The sequence below is a fragment of the Rousettus aegyptiacus genome, unplaced genomic scaffold (assembly GCF_014176215.1).
Source record: "Rousettus aegyptiacus isolate mRouAeg1 unplaced genomic scaffold, mRouAeg1.p scaffold_m13_p_3, whole genome shotgun sequence".
NCBI lineage: Eukaryota > Metazoa > Chordata > Mammalia > Chiroptera > Pteropodidae > Rousettus > Rousettus aegyptiacus.
The window spans coordinates 53276849-53299541 of record NW_023416306.1 but is presented as its reverse complement, the minus strand read 5'-3'; the positions used below and the strand labels follow the sequence as shown (position 1 = coordinate 53299541).

Below are 22693 nucleotides of genomic sequence, written 5' to 3'. Positions count from 1 at the left end.
TATATGCATATACATGCATATATGTATACACATATAAATGATATTTTCCCAGGTAAGTAGTTAGAATTTTACAAGATTCTAAAGTTTTGAATATACACAGAACTGTAGAACTTGATTGTTGTTACAATGAACTACACATTTATTTGAGGAAACAAGGCACATACATGAAACATATATGATGAATAGAACTATCACACGACCCAGCAATACTACTTCTGTGCATTTATTAGAAGAAAACAACACTAATTTGAAAAAAGATATATGCACCCTTCCCTATGTTCACTGTAACATTGTTTATAATAGTTAAGATATGGAAGCAACCTAGGTGTCAATTGATAGATGCATGGATAAAGAAGTTGCGGGGTGTGTGTTTGCATGTATGCACACAAAGGAATGTTAACCATGAAAAAGACCAAAATCTTGCCATTTGCAATAACATGGATGGACCTTTCAGAGGTTATTATGCTAGATGACTAAGTCAGATAGAAAAAGACAAAAACCATATGATTCCACTCATATGTGGAATCTAAAAAAAAAAAAAACTAATGAACAAATAAAATGATACAAACAGCCTCATAGATACAGAGGACTAACTCATGGTTGACATAGGGGAGAGGTTTGGAAGAAAAAGTAAAAAAGGTGAAGGGGATTGAGAGGTACAAACTCGTAGTTATAAAAAAAATAAGTCACGTGGATATAATATGCAGAACAGGAAATATAGTCAATACATAAATTTGTAAACTGCAGATGGTTACTAGACAATGTGGTGATTGCATTGTAAAATACATAAATTTGAATCAGTATGTTTTATACCTAAAACATACAATATTGTATGCCAACTATATTTGAATAATAAGAAAAAATGTGATAGAGTGCGTGTGTGTTAGTATTATAACAAGATTATAAATGCAATAGAAATTTAAAAGAAATTATGACTTTATAGATTAGATATGTTTAGAGTTTGGTTTAGTAAGAATGAATAACATTTGAATAAGCAAGGGAACATTCTAGGAAGAAAGAAACATAAAAGCTTGGGTGGAATAGATCAGATGTGGGAAATCATTATGAATCATAAATGCTCACTCCTCACAGTCAGTAAATGGTAGAATTTTACAGATTTATCTTTGGACTCTGGAGCAAATGGCTACTAAACAGTTGATGGGACGAATTGATCCTTGTCACCAATTCGATTTAATGCCATTAGATGTGTGATTTGGGGTGAAATATTTAATTATATATGACCTTTCTTTAAGCTGCGCTTATTTAGTAAATATTCAGGTATTTATTTGCATATTTTCTATCCTGATACATTAAAAGTTTTGATGTACATTGTTTATCATAGTCATAAACTTGGATATTTTCTGTTTAGTACTGTGCTGTTAATTTGGAAGTTATTAACTGTCTTAGAGTACAGTAGTTACTTGGATGTGGGACAAGGGTTCTATGGATAATAAGAATAATTTGTTGGGCAATGCTTTCTGAATCTATGAGAAGACATATCTGAATAATGAGTAGTATAACATTAGAAAAATATGAGTGGTTCGCTTTTTTATGGAACACAGAAAATAACAGATTTTAAAATCTTATACATGAAATACAAATTATGTTTTAATAAAGTAAATTGCCATTTAAGAAAATAAAAGGTTTTGTAGTCAATAACAAATTAATGTCCTATAGCATAAATTTTGTATCAGGGAAAAAATTAAGACTTTATTTATTCCTTAAATATTATGAGTTATACTACTTTACCTGAAATAACTACTATAGAAACCTTCTGATGATATTATTTCATAGCATTAGTCAATTTTATTAATCTATAAAGTGTAATCATTGCACTCCTTTTTTATTGCATTGATTAATTTAGGCCTAGATTCACATTATTGCCAAAACATGTGAATTCAAGGTGCATTTCTCTTTTTTTTCTTTCAGGGGAATCTTGAGGAGTTTGACACTTTTCCTCCTCCAGCCATCAATCATCTTGTGGGGGAAAGCTATACACTGGTAAGTCTCATCATTCTAAGTGCTCTCTTTGATAATGCCTGTTACTGGATTGTAATATAGGTCAAGCAGGATTAAAGACATTTCAACATCATTACTTTACTAATCAGAGAATGACTTTTTTCAGACAAAATTTGTATCATCAGGATTTTGTTTTCGTTTTTAATTTCTCTCGTAATAGGAGTGCAATTAAAATTTGTAGATGTAAAACAAAAATTATATACAAAACAGAAGCTAGTATTTTTCTTAAAAGTCTAAGGTTGTGATGGTATTACTTATAGGTAATTTTTAAGATATTGTATTTATTGATACCATGACCCACAAGTAATAGTTGAATGCACATCCGTGAAAATTTCTGAAAACTGCAGTAAAAAAAAAAAAAAAAAACTATTAAATTATAGCAGTTTTGGTAATATATACTAGTTATTTTATATATTTAAATGCAATTTTAAAGTTAAACAATTCTTAGGCATTTTTATGGCATAAAACCTATTATGTGCTGTTTTGGTTTAGTATAGTTTTTTCTATGTCATCTGCCAATAGTATTAGTGTAGCCTGGTATTATGTTTCTGAACAACCTCCCAGCAAGCAATCACACACACACACACACACACACACACACACACACACACACACAAGCCTTCACTCATTTATTAAACACATTTAGGTCACCATTAGTTAATTTAAATTTTTCTAAGTTGTTGAGGCACTTTTCATTTCTTCATGTGCTTTAGAACTAAGATCCTTGAATGTTTTTGATGAAAGATTTCATCATTTAAAATGTTAAATATGCACTCAAATATATGTGCATTATTTATAAATCATATAAATTTACTAATATCTTTAAAGAGATATATATAACACTAGTAAAAATATAAAATGTAAACAATAGATATTTTAAAAGATACAATAACAACATATATGTATAAAAGTTTTAGTGGAACTTTGGGAACCACAGTTCTAGAAATCTTCTGGTTTCTCCTATTTCTATTAACTCCCAGAAGTTGTATTGGGCACTCAAAGACACTTATGAAAACTCTTTTAAGCATTATATTGAATAGATATACTTCATGTGCAAGTCAACAAGTGTATTATACATTTACATATACAAATGTGTGTGTCATGTGGTTGATATGAATGGGATTGGCTGGACCAAGAGTTTGAAGTGGCTTCGAGTGGCACTCAGTGATCTTATCTGAATGTTCTCCTTCTGGAAAACATAAGGAGTAAAATAATTCTGAAAGATTGCTGTAGAGAACCAACAAGCGAAATAATTAGGAATGACACCTTGTGTCACATGGAATACTTCCAAAGATATCTTGCCAAGTTGATACCTTGATAAAGTAGATAAATACCTTTATGGTCACTATATGATAGAATTCTTTAGTCATGCATACACTTGCCAATTTTTTCTCAATAGTGTTCTCAGTGTGGGCCACCAGATGTTATACTCTAGGAGAAAAGAGGAAGATTAAAGGGTTATAGGAAAAGTCATTTAACCCAAATTAGTTTTGTATGTGTGAAACAACAATCTTATAAGAATTTTTTTTCAGTATATCAGATAACCTCTTTTGACTATTGGGTATAAATCAAGAGCTTCCCACCCCTATCCCTTACAATAAGAGCTCACATTTAACAGGACTCAAGCCTCATTTTAAATCTGAAGTCAGACAGGGAGTTGATGAGATATTAAATGACAAATATAGGACTTTCCAGAAAAGCCCACTTTCATTAAAGCTTTAGCATAAAAGCCTTCATAATTGCTGGTACCACTTATTTGAGCCCTTTTCTAATTGAAGAACCTAATATTTACTGCTTAACTAGTTAGAGATCGACTTAAATGCTGTATAATCCAGGAACCAATTCTCCATCTCTTTGAAAATCTCATGTCAAATACCTTGCAGGAATATAGATATATACCATCTACATCATTTTTTAGATCTACCAGTTTAGATTTAAAACTATCAAAACTTCTAGACCTACAATTCTATCAAAAAGTCTATTGAAAATTTAAAAAATAAGCAAAATAAAATGATGCTTGTCAGATACAACTCAATGAATCTTTAATGACTCTTATTTATTATGGCTTTCTCCATAGGCCAGCCAACTGATCATTTATTTAAATTTAAGGATATTTGGTGAGATCAATTTCTACCTCATCATGTCATAGCACATGTAATCTAGCTTATCTTTCAAAAAAAAAAAATTACTATTGCCAGGCATTACATTCTCTATACTTGGTTCCTAGAACTTATTCATGACTTCGCTCTAAAGCAAAGCAATCAATTTTGTTGTTTCATTTTGAACAGAATTTTTATGTTCTGCTCTGTGTTCTGCGTAATCAACCATTTCATAAATGTATCTGAACTGCCTGCTTTAGAAAAAAAATAATACAATGAAAATTAGTGTGGTGCCTTTCTAGAACATGGGTGACAATTTAGCAGCTTTTGTGCTCAAGTTGCTGGTAAAAATATCATAAACCATAGACTCCAAGGGCGAAGATAAGCGTGATGTGGTTGTAGCAAGTTGGTTGGCTTGTGTCTTCACTGAATAAATCGTGGGCACTGTTCAAGACAGAAGGACCCACTCTTCAAATTTTCAAGACTTTTTCTACTGGAACTTCTCTAATTGGATTAGATTAACTATGAGACACTCTTCTTTTCCTTACCTATCACCAGACCATTAATATATTTAGCTCTTTTATTTGCCCTAAGTCTTTCCTTTCCCAATATCCCTCCTAAGTGTTAATATTAGCCCGGTAACCTCTGTGCTTCTCCTTAGTCTATAGCTTTCATGATTGAATTCCTCTATTCTAGTAGCTTCAAAAATTATGTATATCTAGTGACATCAAATCAATATGTCCTCTTAGGATCTCATCCCTAAAAATCAAATTAGCATATCTATTTGATAGCACATTAGCCTCTTAACCTCCAGTGTATGAAAATTGAATTCACAGTGTTTTCTCACAAATCTACTTTTGTCTTTCCCATTCCTGTGATATAGAAGTACCATCTACTCAGTTCTCCAAAAAGAAACCTTGGAAATACTTTAGATACCTGTCGTAACTTCTTACATCTCTTGTTATATCATTCATGAAGTCTTTTTAATTTTACCTATGGAAAATGGTACAGAAATTAAGAAAAAAATGTATATATGTATATATGTGTGTGTATATATATATATATATATACACATATAAAGCTAGTATGAAATGCTTTGGTGGAGACTAAATTCATTAAGAGAAACAAAATGATTATTGTAGTCTGAAACAAGAACAAAAAGGCAATCCGTCCCTATGTAAGAGTAAATACGCAAGTATTTTATCATTTAGTTCATTATATTTTTACTATAAAATCTAATCTTTTTTTATTTTTTAATACTTTAGCATTTTTACCCATAAATATATGTGCATGCATCTTTGTAGAACCATAGTATACTTTTCCAATAACCCCAACAAGTTTAACATTCAAAATTTTTTATTATATGATAACAACGGTGAGAAAAAAGTTCTGTACCATATATGCACATAACAAATGCTTCCACATGCAGTGATCAAACTTATATAGTCTTCTCTAATACTTCTAAATTAAATAGGGCATATGACATACATTCAGCTAATTATTAATGATGTTTTAATATATTTGTACAGTAACTTAGCACAACCAAAAATATTGTTTGAAGAATGCATATATACATCTCTCTATGGTACTGGGCCATATTTGTGAACTAGAGAATTGTTGTCCTGACAAGTTAGAGAAGTACATAACTCATCCATCTCCTTCTACCTCCGAATTTAATGCTTATACTTCTATTTCAATTGTTTTGAACATCATAATAAAAGAGTTTATACATTTGCTGAATGTATCTTTTTTGTTACTGGAAGAAGAAATCTTGGTTGACCTGAGGATATATGGTATAATAAAATTTATCATTTATATCGTGTTCCAATTTCTATTGAATTATAGAAGACTTTCTCCACATGTATAAGATTTTCAGGAATCTGACTCTATATTCCTATCAATGGCCAAAGTGAACTGAATTAATAGAAGGAATTACCCCTTTTTATTTATTTTACCAAGGTCAAGTCTCCAGAGAACTGCTACATTGTTGCAGACAATACATTCTCTGATTTGCTGGCAGACATTAATGGGATGTTAAAATCGATTGGAGCAATTTCTCTGTCACCTGAGAAGCATTGTAGGTTTTGTGGTGTATTGCAATTTCATAACCTTCCATTGTCTTTTTAAAATTTTTACATCACTAAACCAAGTGTCTTCCTTTGCTTATGAGACCACAGGTTCCTTTTTATGAGGAAATAGTTCTTGTAAATGTGTTATATACCTGGAATCCAGGCAGATCCACCACAGCGGTTGTGTCAAAGCCATGACAGGTAAAATTGCATTTCATAAGAACTATACTGAAAGTGAGGAAACTAAGATTGCATGTTTGCGAGTAATAAGTGTTGTTATATTGAGAAAACAGTGCCCCCTCGTGAAGGTAGCCTCATTCTTGTGAATACTGTTCCAGCGTTTAAGCACAGATTGCAAGATAAAATAAAGAAAAGCAACTTTATTTTCATCTACAGTTGTCTTTTTTAATCCCTGTCAGAATGGTTATTTCCCCGCCTCTTGAGAAACTCAGGGAGGCCCCTTGATTATTTGGTAACTAAATGATGGTAAAACCATCACTTGATCACTTCAGAACTTTAAAACATGGTGTCAATTTATGTCCAGTCCAGGAATTAATGTTGAAACCTCTCTCTCCCTTGCCAGTTGGGGGCATTTGCATATCTGTAGTTCAGGAAATTTAGAGTGATAAACGTCTTTCCCTCTCTTTGTTTAAACCATTGTGCAATTTCTCCTCCTTCAGCTTCCCAAAGGCACTTTCGAAATGTTTAGCCTTGGGACATGGAGAGAGGAAAGGTATGAGGGTCAATAAAGTTCTTATTTAAACAATAATGACCTAGCCTGGTAGGTATGTAAAGCTGTTTCTTCCTTGTCAGTACATATGTAGTTTCATCAAAGACCTCAACGATCTCTACAATATTATACAGCAGTATCCTTTATGCAAGTAGCAAACTTTTCTAAGATCCATTGCTTAAAACTCTCCCAGCACTTCATTGCTATCTCTAGTCTTTCTTTGTTTAGCTCTGTTTATGCCTTCTGGTCTCCTTTCTGTTAGGATCTTTATCTCACCCTTTATATTTCTCAAGTTCTGAAAGTTGAAATGTCTCCCAAGCTATAGCACAGGTATTTAACTCCCTAAATTTTTTCTTGAGTCACTTTTGATTTGAGATTAGTAGATTTTACCTGAAATTCCTGAAAAGTCAGTGAGGGAAGCTTATAGTATAACTCTCTAGAGAAATTCTCTTCAAATATCGTCCACTTCCTTATTTTTTCAATGTAGATGACAGATTTAAAAGTTACCTAAATTTTAAGCTACCTAAACTTTTCCTAAAATTTGCATCTATTTTAAATGTGTTTCATGAAATATTCATTCTAATTATCTTTACATGCATAAAGTCTGAAAGAAATACGAATTCCCTAATGATCAGTGTTGACTCAAGAAAAATCTGGTAAGCCAGTCCAAATCTGGCTATGAAATAGTTCGTGTTATGGTTATTTTCAAATACACAGACATTCATACTTTATTCTAAGGTGAAACTGCTTAATCATTATAAAATTTCTATAATGAATTGGAGAAAGTGGAAATGAGTGAGTGGATCAGATATGAAATACTCAGAATGAGTGATTCGGGACATGTGATTGCAGTGTTGAATATAATATAGCATTTTATCATTTCTTTAAGAAATGCTATTGTGACAGTTATTCAATTACTATGAAAACGTTGTGGGTTTATAGTCATAAAAGTTTTACATTCTAAGGTATGTTATTTTCTCAAGACACCAGGCATTCACATGGAGCAATAATATGGCAAATAGAACTAATAAAATGACAAATAGAAATTTTTGGAGAAGCAATCCCTTCCTAGGTCAGAAGCAGTTAGAATATACAAACCTCTGTTCATAAAATCTTGTGCAAACTCACTCTGGAATAAATTTTAAAGGCATTATTCAAATACAAATTTTAATACTTTAACGATGATGACAAATGCTTATCACAATTTAATTACATATTACTGAAATATTTATCTTATCTTTCACCAGCTGCATCTCATGACAGTGACAATGCAAATGTTATTCACAAAAAAAAAAAAACTGAAAATGCATTTAAAATGATCAAACATGCATTGAGTTTTATCAATATAAAAATACAGGAAGTATACATGAGTAGAAATAAATAATATACATTTTAGTTAAAACCAAAATAATTAGAAAATATAAATTAAAGCTCTCATTATGAAAAATGTATTTTTGAAATAATTCCTGATCATTATTTTGCAAAATTATTTGAAGCATAAAAAAACTAAAGCACTATTTTGCTGAGGAATGAGCATGGGCATTAATAAGCCACCTCCCCCCCCCCCCCTTTTTAGAACTTAATTACATCTTGAGCATTTTTACTTAGGACCTAACTTGTAATGCAATATAGTAATTGAGTGGCAGTATCTAATAAGAGAGCAGTCTTAAGACTTAAATAATAAGAATAACAATATAGCTTTTAGATAATTCTGTAGTGACTCATGTTTTATCAAGAAAAAAAATGTGTGCAGTTTGAGGTCTGACAATAAAACACATGAGGGATCACTTGAAGAGGATGCAAGAAAAACAGTAATAGAGATGAAGTTTTCTGAAATATTTAAAGGTAAAAACATGAAAGTTAGATTTATTTAGAGAAAAGAGCTTTCTTTTCTTCAAGCGCATAGTAGATATTATGTGATGATTTAATTTTGCTTCCACTGAGAATGAACAAGAGTCTTTGCTTTTATATGTGTAATACTTCATTACCCCATGAGGTAAGCACACGCATCTATGGCATGGCTGGAGAGGTGGAAGCCCTCAAGTGTTCTTCTAGATAAGTTCATAGGAAGACTAGAATGTGGCTGAAGTATGGCTTTTCTTCTATATGGAAACCAAGAGATGAGGTGTCTGAGAATCCTCTTTTTATGGGACCAGTGTATAGAATACTGACTTCTGTAATGAAATACAAAAATGTAAGGTAATGAGGAACTTTTGAAATACTGTTTTCTGATTTCTGAAGAAAATTTTGCAACTATGTGTATTATTTGCTATACATTTTAAATGATTAGTTCTAATTAATTAGCCATAACAGTGATAAATTTACATATATTTAGTAATTTATAAAATTTGATTAAGGTTTGTTTTTGAGTAATGTTATAAACTTTAATGGAGGAATTTCTTGTATAAATAAATAGGTTAAGTATCATTTTCACTTTATTTTAATTACTAAATTTCTATACTTCTAGTACAATGTTATTTTCTAAGACAGAACACAATTCCATCTAAGGACAGATTTATATAAAACCAGTATCAGATTTTTTTGGAGGCCTCAAAAATACAAAAGCATAGAACATGTTAAAGGAACAGCCTAATTACAAACATATAATTCAATGGGCCTTTTGCTCTGATTTCGAATTATGGAGAACAGAAAAATAATTAATGGAAGAAATCACTTCTAAAATAAGAATTTGGCATTTAGCTCTAGTTTATTGTATTTTGTTCATTCTAGTGGCTAAAATAAAATTTAGTCAATATAAACCTTAAATGCTGCCCAATCTATATAAAGTACAATAAATTGGTTTAATGATTTTATCTATAGTTTAAAATGAAATACCCAGTGTGTAAAACTTATGTAGGGTGGTTTTAATTTGCATAATACAAGTACCTGTGGCCTTATTACTCTTCCAATTATTCCCTAAAGTAAGTGGAAATATTCTTGTCTGGAAACATTCAGATATGAAAAGGAAAGTAATTCTCTATTGCTTTAATTTGACAAACATTTATTCACTGTCTACTGCACGTGCCAATAAATTAGAATGCTATATGTGAGAATAGCGTTTCAGAAACAAGTAAGAGATATTACGTGAAAATTGCCTTAAACAATAGAGATTTATCATCATATAGCAACAAGTAAGAGCATGTAAATTTCTAGGTTTGTTTAATTCTGGAACATAAATGTCATGGAAGATCCAAGAAAGTTCCTTCTTGTAGCTCTGCCTTCTTGAGTCCATGGGCCTTCATTCTCAAGTTCATTCCTTTTAGGACATAAGATGACTTATCTTCACATGTCTACTTTCTACAACTTTTTAAGAAATCTTCCTGCAGACTCAAGTATCACTGACCACATTTGGATAACAGCATTGTGAGATAAAGTGCCTCACATTTTCATATTCTATAATGTGAGACGGATCTGTTAGAATACATGTGTATGTACATGGAAGGCGAGTGGCTATTAAATGAGCAACCAGCGATGTTTGATAGAAGAGACATAAATAAATTTCTGTGGTTTATAGACTAGCATCTATATTCCAGAATATTATCGTGGCATTATAAATGTGAAAATAATATGGATATGCTTCTAAACTGGAGGGATTGGGCCAAAATAGTTACATTTTAAGCAGAGAAAAAGCACACGTGGAAGCATTATTTTTAATATTTGATTATAAAATATTTCCTTATTCGAAGCAAGAGGTATTTAAACTTGTTAGCAGTAAATCTTTAACTTCTTCAAATTAAGATGATTATAATTTCAATCTTTATATTCAACATCTGAAGCTGAACTAAGTATGGAGTTAAAATTATTGTGTCAAGCATTGTTATAAACCCTTTATATGCAATGAACTTTACATGTATTAACTCATAATGATACTAAGAAGGTACCATTATTTTTCTCATTCTACTGGTTAGAAATATGAAATGCAGAACAGGATTTACCAGAAATTTGGAACTTCTAATTTTCTAGTTTCTCCTTTAAATCTTACCCCTTAGAAAACCATACTGAGAGATATCTGTGATTTGGAATAAAACCAACCTTATAATTTAAAATATTTTAAGTAGTATTTTCTTTAGGGAACTTACTTGATACTTCAAAAATTAGTATAAAGCCAAAAATTTTTGTAAAAAATAAAAAATATCCCTAAAGGATTGTGCATATTAACCATGTGTGAATTGGAAATACAATTCTGAAAAAAGGTATTTTCTGAGACTAGTGGTATTTGTAATAATAAACATTTTCAAAGGATTAGATATATAAATCCTTTATCTGATATATTAGTCACATGAGCAACAGAAACTCTCATTAATCACTGCTGGGGATGCAAAATGGCACAAGTCATTTTGGAAAACATTTTGGCATTTAAAATTTTTTTCTTCGTTCATTTTACAAAACTAATAATACTCTTACAATTTCCAGTAATCACACTCCTTGGTATTTGCAAAAAGGAGTTGAAAACTTATATTGCTGACTTATTTCTACACAAAAGCTTGCACATAGGTGATTATAGCAGATTTATTTATAACTGCCAAAACTTGAAAGCAACCTAGATGACCGTCAATGATGAATGAATAAATAAAATGTGGTATATCTAGATAAAGCTATCAATCCCTAAAAGACATGGGCAAGACTAAATGTGTATTAATAAGTGAAAGAAGCCAATCTGAAAAGGCTGTATACTGTATGATTCCAACTATATGACATTCTGGAAAAGGCAAAACTATCAAAGCAATAAAGATGAGTAGTTGCCAGGGGTTTAGAGGGAGGGACGAATAGGTTGAGCACAGAGGATTTCTAAGGGCAGTGCAAATACTCTGTATAATGATGGCTGCTGCTGGCTTATTGTTGTCCCCTTTCTCTTCCTCCTTTTTCTTCTCCTATTACTCCTACTATTAAAATAATAATTTTAGCAAATATCTCATAAAATCACTTAGTGTTTCAGTGTCTGAAGCATGTTTTTATGTATTATTTCATATTGTGAATGTAGAAATGTCTAAACATGTGGAGAATTTTTATAAGAGTTTATTTGAGCCCAACTGATGATATATGCTTGGGAGTAAGATCTCAAGTGCTCTGAAGAATAACAGTTTGCAGCTTCTTTTGTGCATTTGGAATTATGGAGGGACCCGTAAGGAAGATTGCATGAAAATAGGAGAGAACAAAAGAATTGGATTACAGGATAGTTAACAAGATTACATGCTTTCTTGAGGGTGGTTATGGCTTATTTCAAAGTTTTGTTAACCTAGATGCACAGAAACAATGGACAAGGCTTGCTTAAGGCAACAATAAACCTTTTACTAAAGTGTATATTCCTAGGGTGTGACTACCCACCATTGACCTGCCCAGTTAAAAATTTATGGTCATATCACCCTGTGTGGTTATGTTCCATAGAACCCCCTTTTATTCTTCTACGGTTCTTTTTTTTTTTTTTTTTTTTAATCATTAATCAATCCAAAGGATGCATTGATGACCAACCTTTTGGTCAGATAGTATGGTCTCACAGCACAAGGAAAGATCACTCCTAAGAAGCCTTCAGTATCAAGGTCATCTTATTGACCATTAGCAATGAAGCAATACTATAACCATGGGATCTGGTCGAGGCAGGTTTTTTTTTTTTTTTTCCGCAAAGGGAAGGGCAGGTAAATGGAAGGCAGTCAGGTCTTATGGCTTTCATTGTGGTGGGTGAGGGTGACAGAGAAACACTCTGGATCATTTCTATTCTGTGAACTATCATGATCCAAATTTTGCCTTCTGTCTTATTTTTCTGTATCTGGTATCTAGTATAACATTTACATAACCCATGAAGAATATTAAATTATGTTATACATATTCTATAATCATAAGTGGCTAGACTATATAGAAAACCTAAAGTACCAGTGTAACTATTATTATGACTAATATCATTAGCATGCAAGTAAAGACAAATCGAACAAAATGGATTCTGTGTTCAGTATCAGTTCTTAGGTATACAGGCCTTGTGGATGTCTTCAGATAGTTATCCACTCCTGATGTCAGGGCTTCTGTACCTAGAGGAATCTGATGTCTGTAGATAGGTAGCTGTCCATTTAAGATTAGGTATCTGATAAGGTTTGGAGAGTGTCTTTTATTTTAAAGTATTTTCCAATAAACAAAATCTCTAGTTGGCAGTCAAATAATCTTTAAAGTTTTTTTTTTTTTTTCTCCTGAGATCTGATTGTAAAAGGAAGCAGTTACCAACTTAGCATTTTCTTGAAGTGACTCTATCAACTCATGAGAATAGTGTAAAGTGTCTTCTTTCAGTAATGTCAGCTCATAGGTTCCTTCGTTTAAGTCCAGTTTAAATGCACTGTGATTCATGAAGGAATGCAAAAATGAAAAATGGGAGCCAGGGAGCAGGGAAAAAAACAAGTGGCAGTGCTGGGTTTCCCTTAGCCCTGACTGTTTAATTTACAAACATTGTTTACCCATACAAATACCCTAGAAGTTTCACTACATATATTGAAATTTTAACCCTTAAAACTTCAATGTCAAATAAAAATTAAGAAGTAATCTATTAGCATTCTTTAACTTGAACAGCTTATAACCTCTAAACCATTTTTCATAGACATAAAGTCAGTTACTGACATTGACTTATTTTTGTAAAATCCAGGCAAAATAAAGATGTCTGTTTTCTGTAAACAAACACAAATAAGCTACCTTTTATTAACTAATGATTAATTTTAGATCACATGAACTTGAAAAGCATTTGAGTTAGTTTCTATATTTCTGAGAATTTTGAATACCCAATCTTTATAAGCACTTGCCTTTAAATTATTTTTACCAATATCATCTAGAGGTAGAAAACGGTCACACTTATGACACACTTATATACACAAACAGCACAGTTGTGTCCAATTTTTGTTTTGGAAGCATTTACATTTTATATCTTTCCTTGACAAGTCAAATTCCAAATGACCTTCCCCTTTTTAAAATAAGGACAGTGTTCTTTTTTTCTTTCAGAGGATTGTGTTTATTTTTTCTAATTTTTTTCCTCATTAGAAAAAAGTCAGCAATACAAAACATATAGGAAATAAAGTCCTATATAATCTCATCCTTGAGAGATAAAGTGTTCACAATTTGGTTTGTTGCAGAATTTTCTGATATATATAATAACAAATATGTATAGATTTCAATAATCATGATTAATAATTAATTATCCTTCATAACTTTCTTTTTCTTCTAGTCATTTTATTTTATTTTATTTTGAGTTTAAATAGATTATTATTTTTTTTTACAATTCAACAGTAAGTCATATATATTTTTCATTGTACATTCACTGCCCATAATTAGATTTCTTTCTGTCACCACATATTTGACCCATTTTACTCCATCTACCTCCCCACTTCCCTCAGGTAACCATTAATATATTGTCCATGTTCATGAGTCTCTGTTTGTTTGTTCTGTTCATTTGTTGCTTTTAGTTTATACCCATATATAAGTGATATGTGGTTTTCAACTTTTTCTGTTTGGCTTATTTCACTTAGCATGATTATCTCGAGGTCCATCCACGTTGTCACAAATGGCAGTATTTCATCTCTTCTTATGGCTGTATAATATTCTGTTGTATATATGTACCACAACTTCTTTATCCAATCATCTATTGTAAGACACTTTGGTTGCTTCCATGTCCTGGCCACCGTGAATAATGCTGCTATGAACATCGGTGTGCAAATATCTTTTTGGATATATGTTTTCAGATTTTAGGGGTACATACCCAGTAGAGGGATTGCTGTATCATATCATAGACCAATTCTTAGGGTTTTTTTTGAGGAACTTCCATACTGGTTTCCATAGTGGCTGTACCAATTTACAATCCCACATGCAGTTTAAGAGCCCTGCCCCCCCCATCTTCTTCAATACTTGTTATTACTTTAAGGACAGCTATTTCTAATACCTTGAATAATTGGATTAACACCTAAATGACATCATAGGTTGATCTATTTATTTAAATCTTCATTTTGAAGTTTCAAGAGACCAGTTAAATATTTTCTCCAGCCATTCTGCCTAAATTATAGTTGGCTTTTTCTAATTGTGCACACACACACAAAAAAAAATTAATATAGAAGTATCAGAGGATATTCATGGCCATCTTGTCAGCCTTTGAAGCACAATTTCCCATGTTAATTTTGAGATTTGTGGAGTCTGAACAAACTTCTGGGGTAAAGCAGCCTTTGTGTGCATGTCTACAAATACCTATGGAACTGCTTCATGTCTTAGAGGAAATTTTTCCTCAGGCAGCCCCAAAAAAGATTCTTAGTCACCTAAGAATACTTAAGCAAGGACTGGCAAGAGCTCACCAAACACTGCTAGAATGACAGGGCTTTCTAAGGCTTGGGCCCATCTCTCATGCCTCTCTCTTCAGGTGAACCCATCCCAAGGCACTCTGCGCTTTTCCCTGGGGCTCTTAACTGGCTTCTCAGGGATCAGCTGTGCTACTGACTACACCAGACAACTCCCGGGGTCCATCTCTGCCACTCTGGATTTGGGCATCTGAACAATTGTCATCACTCCAATGGCTATTCAGGTTGAGGAAATAAGTATCTTTTCTTTTACAGAGCTAAAGAGAGTTTAGTCTCTCATGTAATCAACAAAGATTTTGTTCAGGGTGGTTGTGGGTGGGCTTCTTCAGAATCCTGCTGACTATGGCAAGTAAATGTCAAGATGGAAATGTTTAAACCTGCAGAAAATCGTTATGAATTTATTTGAGCCAAACTGATGACATATCACAGAGAACAAGATCTTAGATGTTTTGGAGAATAGCAATTTTGCAGCTTCTTTTATTTATTTGGAATTAAGGAGAGAATGTAAGGAAACATATGTGAAAGTGGGAGAGAACAAGGTGGAGATTGATTTACAGAATAGTTAACAAGATTATATATATATATATATATATATTTGAGGATGGTTATGGCTTATTTGAAAGGTGTATTAACTTAGATGCACAGAAGCAGTGCGGCCAGGTTTCTTACAGGCCACAGACTGGTAGCAGTCTGCAGTCCTGGGGATTGGAGACACCTGTCTCATAAATGCAATAAGGTTAATCCTTCCTTCAAACTCTCTATCATCATATACTCTTCTTTATCTAGAATATTCTTTATTTTTTCATCTGCCTTTTCAAGTCATGTCTTCCCTTTAGGTCAAACTTTTTATCACTTCCTCTGTGGAATCTTTATTTTTCTTTCAGAAATTTTCTTTTTCTGAAAAATTATTAAACAATATTGATAGAAAAGAGAAGAGAGGCAAAAAATGTACAATTATGAAGTATAAGTCATTATTCTAGTGTGATGCATATTTAAGATATCTGGCTCTAGAATCAAATACCCGCAGCAAACACACAGGAGTGCACACACACACACACACACACACACGAACACACACACATGCACATGCACACGCACCAAACATATAAATTTTCCTCTACTTATTGGCAGTGTGAACTTGAGCAATAACCTAACCTTTCTTGTATCAGTTTATCATCTGTAAAATGGACTAATAGCAGTACATTCTTCATAGAATTTTGAAAATATTAAAGCACATACTATTATACACACACACACACGCACATATATAGTACTTAGCATTGTAATGTATGGAAATTTTACATTAATCTTCATTTTAGGGTTGTGGCTGGGATTGACTTCTATTTCTTTATTGTCTATATAAAAAAAAATCTAATTGCCTTTGTATTTCTACTATGTCCTATGCAACCTCAGAGCTCAATTATTGGTTGATTGCAATTTCACTTTTAATAGTTCCCAAAGGATTTCTTTCACAAAGAAGCATGATTACTTTGAGTGTAAAGTATTTTCACATAGATACATTGACTTTGTGTTACTGTGGATGACGTTGTCCTACTACCATGGTTTTCTTAACTACTTAAATATTTATATAACATAATAAAAATAATTATAAAATGTAAATCAGCAGCTTTTAATGCATACATTTTTGTTGCTGAATAATTCAATTAGAGGCATTGCTAGCTAAACCAATCAAAAAGCAGGTAATTCTGAAAGGTCAATTCTGAATTATTGTTACCTATAATCATTTCCCAAGCCATTAAGCTTATGAAATCCAATTGAAATTGAAAGTCATAAAAATAAATTGTAGAAAAGCTGCCCAAGTAGGTCCTGAGAGTTCCATACATGTGAGCAAGACACTTATCTACAGAAATTATTTCAACTGGATTACCCACAATAGGACTGCTCTAGTAAATGTTACGTGGCCATTACCATTTACAAACCCCATATCACAAAGACATTTTAATTAATCAACCCCAAACAATCCAATGAAGTGAAGTGCTAACTGAAGCAGTTTTTAAATGTACCTATAAAATGGGTAGCAAGTCTCTTCAATCATAAGGGGAAAATAATACAGTTAAACATAGAAATAACTATTCACTTCATTAAACCCAATGTCTTTTGTTACAATAGAGATTGATGTGCAAAATTAATCAACTATTAAGAAATAAGTCTATATCATATAATTCTAATGGAGGATTAAAAAATAAATATATTTCAAATCAAAGTTTTTCTCTCCTTTTTTGTTTCACTCATTATCAACTTATTCCATGTCTCATTTCTTATGTTAAGTTAGATTCCTTTTGTTATTTATAATTTGTTGAGACTGTCCCTTTTTTTTCAGTGAAATAATATACTGAAACAGTATGTTTGACATATGCACATGATTTAATGTTGTGATGTAATATATTATTTCTAGAGCGAATAATATTTTCTTATTATGTTCCTAAGTCTTTAGAAAACAAAGGTGCAAATACATCAGTAACCCTTAAAATGAAATCTGACAGAATAATTTATGGCCATTGGATTTGGTATATGCCATTAACAGTTAGCACAAGGAAATGTAAAAAGTAAATGTAGAATTACTTCTGGAAGACAATGGGGAAGTGAAAAGAATATGAGCTTTGCAATCTAAACAACTATATTGGAAAATTACTTAGCCTCGCTGAGTCTTAATTCCCTTATCTGTGAAGTGGGAACACAGTTTTAAAATGATAAAGGGATAAATCCATTAGGATAATATAACAATTATAAAATATATGAACATAACAGAACCCCAAAATACATAAAAACAGAAACTGACAAAACTGTCAAAATAAACCTTTCAATATTAATATTATAGATGTTGATACTATACTTTTAATAAATAATAAAACAACTGGGAAAAATTGACAAGAGGAGAGAAGACTTAAATAACAGTATAAACCAATTACATTAACAATTATAGAAAAGAACTACATCTAATAATGGCAAAATAAAGATAGATAATCTTTCCTGTGCATAGAATGAATCACATAAATAGCAAAGGACAGGCTTTAGATATTGGGCTGTGACCCATGTGTGAAGACTTTTCAAAATAAAATGGAAATACATGAGATTTTAAATAACAATCAGTAATTTTTAATTACCAAAAGTAGTATTTGATTAATATAAAAAATTTAAAACATAGAATAGCTTAAAGAACAAAATAGATATCACACATAATCTAATATTAAGGATCTATATGTTTTTGATACATGCTTTTCTACTATTTTTTTGAAAAAGTTGGATTATATCAGAAATAGATTTAAAAAATTAGTTCATCCTTAAAACTTATGGTAGGTAATTTCCAATTTACTAAATATATTTCTATGGCAATATTTTCAAGACTTATAGAGTCCCATCAATATCCATTTATTGTTTAAACATTACTTGATATGCAAGTTTCTTTTACATTTATACAATAGATTGCCTTGTTTATTTTCTTTTAATGATTAAAACAATTCCATATAATTTCCTGCCATCATGAAAATATTGAAAATCCAAACTGCTAATTCAAAAATGATAGACAAGACTTTAAATAAAGGAAAATAGTTAAAAGAATTATTCATGTTCCGATAAGTTAAGAAATAATTACATATATTTGGGGATTTCTCGTTATACATCCACGTGTTTCCATTTATTAGACAATTAAGTCAAAAAAATCTTTAGACTTACTAAGTATAAGGCAATTGGGTAGATGTCATGAGGGTATCAAGATAAAGACCTGATTGTCCTCAAAAAAGGGAATAGATAAAAATTACATTTAACAAAGAGATTCATTCATCACACAAATAAGGGAATAGGTAATGGTGGAAAACAATTCTCAAAAACAATATTTGGATGCCAATAAAATGAGTTCTGGAAGTACAAATTAAATAAGATAGAATGACAATCATGAGACCTGGTTTATGACCTGGGCTCTGCTGCTGTGAGCCTTCTTCCTGTGTGACCTTGACTAGCCCTAATGTCTCTCTTCCTCAGTGTGAGAGTGTGGGTTTGGAATTCAAGTCTCATTCAGCTCAAAAATGGCACATAACTTTCATGGTAGAATTTTTTTTTTAATACCGGAGATTATAATTTTTTAACATTTTAGATTATAATTGCAGAAAATAATCACTAATCTAAAAAAACTGCAGAAAATAATCACTAATCTAAACAAATGTTTCTTCCTTTCCAAGTGTTTCAGGGTGAGAAACTTTGATATATAGAGCTTTACATGTATTTTACACTTTTTTACAGTTTGTTTTAAAATTATAGTTTTGGGGAATGGATCTCTGAATATATGAAGTTGTGTATTAGCAAAATAATTAATCTAAGATGTCTTCTTATCAACTCTAAAGTATGAATAATAACAATTAGTGTCCCTAGTAGAATTATTGAGAAGGTTAAAATGAGATATTGAATTTAAAACTTCTAGCATGTCGTGTTGGCACATAGTAGGCCTTAGTAAACAACAGATGAGCAGGTCTCCCCTTCTCTTGCACTCCTCACTTATTTTTCCTCAAAATCAGTGGTCCTCAACCTTTTTGGCACCAGGGACCTGTGCTCCTATGAGAATCTAATGCCTAATGATCTGAGATGGAGCTGAGGCCGTGATGCTAGCACTGGAAATTGGCTGCAAATACAAATGAAGCTTTGCTCACCTGCCACTCATCTCCTGCTGTGCAACATGGTTCCTAACAGGCCACAAAAAATTTTCTCTTTTATCACTATTGAAGGAATAGAAATCATAGACAGTGTTTGACAAACACTGTCAGAGATATACATAAAAGGAAGAAGAATCTTTTCTAGGACCACAATCTGGACCTCACACTGTCCTTAATGTAATATTGTGATTTAATATGGTAAGAACAAAGCGATTATGTGATGTTTTATTTGACTATTTAATTGCAATGAAAAATGTAGTCAAAGTTTTTGAAATGTCAGAATGAGAAACCCTCTGATGATCAACCTCTACTATTATCTTGCAGATAATTAATTTGTATAAAATCCGATGAAGGATTTCTTGAAAAGTTAACAAAGCCCTAATATATCATCCTTTATTATACAAGACTGTAAAATAATGGAGATGTAAAATTTAATATGTAGGCCTATGTAACTGCAGCATATCTTCTCTCTGGTAGTTATCAGATAGATAAAAACTAAATGCATCTTGTACAACAGATATTTGGGAACACTGATCTGCAGTTTCCTAATTATCTCTGTTTACAACTGAAATTTCTATAACACCTATTGCTAGTATAATTTACTAAGCATCTTTTAAATATTCCTTAATATAGTTAATGAATCATACCTTTATACCAAATTAGTAAAAATTCAATATCTGCTATATTCTAAATGTTAGTAATAATATGTAAAAACTCAGATTTTTCCTTTGGGTACTCAAAATCTAGTGGTCAACTGAAAAAAACTACTTAAAATGTAATGGCTCAAGTACTATAAGGGAGTATTAAAGTAGTAAAGAAGTGCATTGTCTTATTTCATATGTATTTGTGTTTGTACCCCCAGCAATTCATTACAAAGTGTCTCTTTGTATGGTACATATTCAATAACTATGTGTTCTTTGATTGATTGTCAGTGAATTGGGTTGCATTCTTGTATTTATGACTGAAATGCTATGTAACTTTGAGCGTGTGACTTCAATCTTTTGTACATTTTTTTCCTGTTGGCAACTTAACATGGATGATAGAAGAGGCAATTTATGTGAAGATTTATTCATTCAGAAACCCTGAATACCTTGGAGATATTATTAGACTAGATGATAAGATAAATAATACATGGTTAGAACTATACTTTTGTCCTTTTTTTCTCTGCATGCTATTAAGCAGAAAGGTACAAAATCTAACTTTTGAGAACTATACCCAATGCAAAAAAACTAAAAACTTATGAGATCACTGTGTAGATTGGCCAAAAAGATCAAATTCTGAACCTTCATAATGTGAACCAAAAAATAAAATGGCTAGGAAAACCTGTATTTGAATCCTGGACCAGATTATTTCTGACTGTAAGTCCTTAAATAAGTTAAACTCTTTGAATTTTTTCTTTTAAAAAATATTAACAATTACCTCTACCTTAGAATAATAGTGAGGAAATTAAAAACTAGAGAATGTCACCACCAAAATGGCTGCTATATTCTGGATATGTGTTATATTAAAATTGTTGCTATTATAACTGATATACAATAATAATATCATTATTTTGGAAAACTATTTAGAAAGAATTAATGACCCCTGAAAACCAAAATTCAATCTTTGGTAATAAAAAAAATGTCAGAATAAATAACCTTGTTCTATTTCTTTTATAAGGCTACTACCAGTAGATAGATTAGGAGCAAATCGTCAATAGAGTATATCTTGATTTTAGCAAGTCTTTAAGAATTCTAATCTTATATTTTGTGGACAGGATAAAGTTATACTGGATGACTGTTAAGAAATATAGAGGAATTTCAACTTAATTGAGTCAACATATTGATTCTGATTATTGATACCATGAAAGGGGAAATAAGCAGTGTCTGACATAGGGACTCATCCTTTTCAATTATTTGAATGAAAATTTAATTACATTGTAATCATATTCATGCATGTGGCACAAAACTGAAGAAATGATATGCCATTGGTTCAGTAAAACAGAAGCATGATCCAAATATAGCTCGTTTTAACACTGGAAAGTTGTTTTGGACTGGATCATAAAGAGTAAGTAAGAATTAGAGGAGCTATAAAGGAAGAGTGAATTTTAAGGAAGAAGAATCAGCCTATAGCTTAATGTTCAGATTAGCTATAGCGTAAGTTAAATTGATGAAAAAATGGTAATAGGGAGACTACAGTGAAAACTATAGTCACATTGTCAAAGGTCTTGTATCTAATACTAAGTAGTTGAATTTTTATCCTATAGCCAGTGAGAAACCAATGTAAATCATTAAGGGATTAAAATGATCAAATTTCCATTATTATTTTTCCTAGGTTTTCCTCCCATTTACATTTATTAAGTCTTTAACTTAGAATTTTTCAAATGTAAAAAATAAAAGCACCAGAAAATTATTAAATATGATATTGATTATTTTACCTCATTTTTAATATAATGGCATTATTATATAATATATTTAGATACATATTTAGATACAGATGCAGGAATAACACCTAGCATTATGATTATCAAATAATAGAAATTTCTAGTGTCTCACTTTAAAAGCTAGTGTTTGAGTCCTTTCGAAATGCCACTGTTACCTATATGCTTCATCTACTGTCCCAGGACAGTAAAGGGTACATCATACAAGTGTTATACAATGAACTTGTATGGGCTAAAAGTAAAAGGCAGGAAAAAAATTAGTGAGAATGTTTTCCATACTTTATACTACTCATACTATTTTTCTTTGCAAGAACATGATTAAGCTGAGAGAAGTAAAGTTTTCCCACTAGTATGAAGTGTAGCAATCTAGAATTACAGTTG

The 22693-nt window shown here is 31.5% G+C and overlaps 1 protein-coding gene across 39 annotated transcripts in view; it reads left to right on the top strand.

Annotated features, from left to right (window-relative positions):
* PTPRD (protein tyrosine phosphatase receptor type D) overlaps positions 1-22693 on the top strand; it is a 1934582-nt gene that overhangs the window by 498395 nt on the left and 1413494 nt on the right. For all 39 annotated transcript variants that reach the window (XM_036238646.1, XM_036238649.1, XM_036238671.1 and 36 more), the window contains one exon: positions 1930-2001. The gene's annotated coding sequence lies outside the window, so the exon portion shown is untranslated. The remainder of the gene's footprint in view (positions 1-1929; positions 2002-22693) is intronic.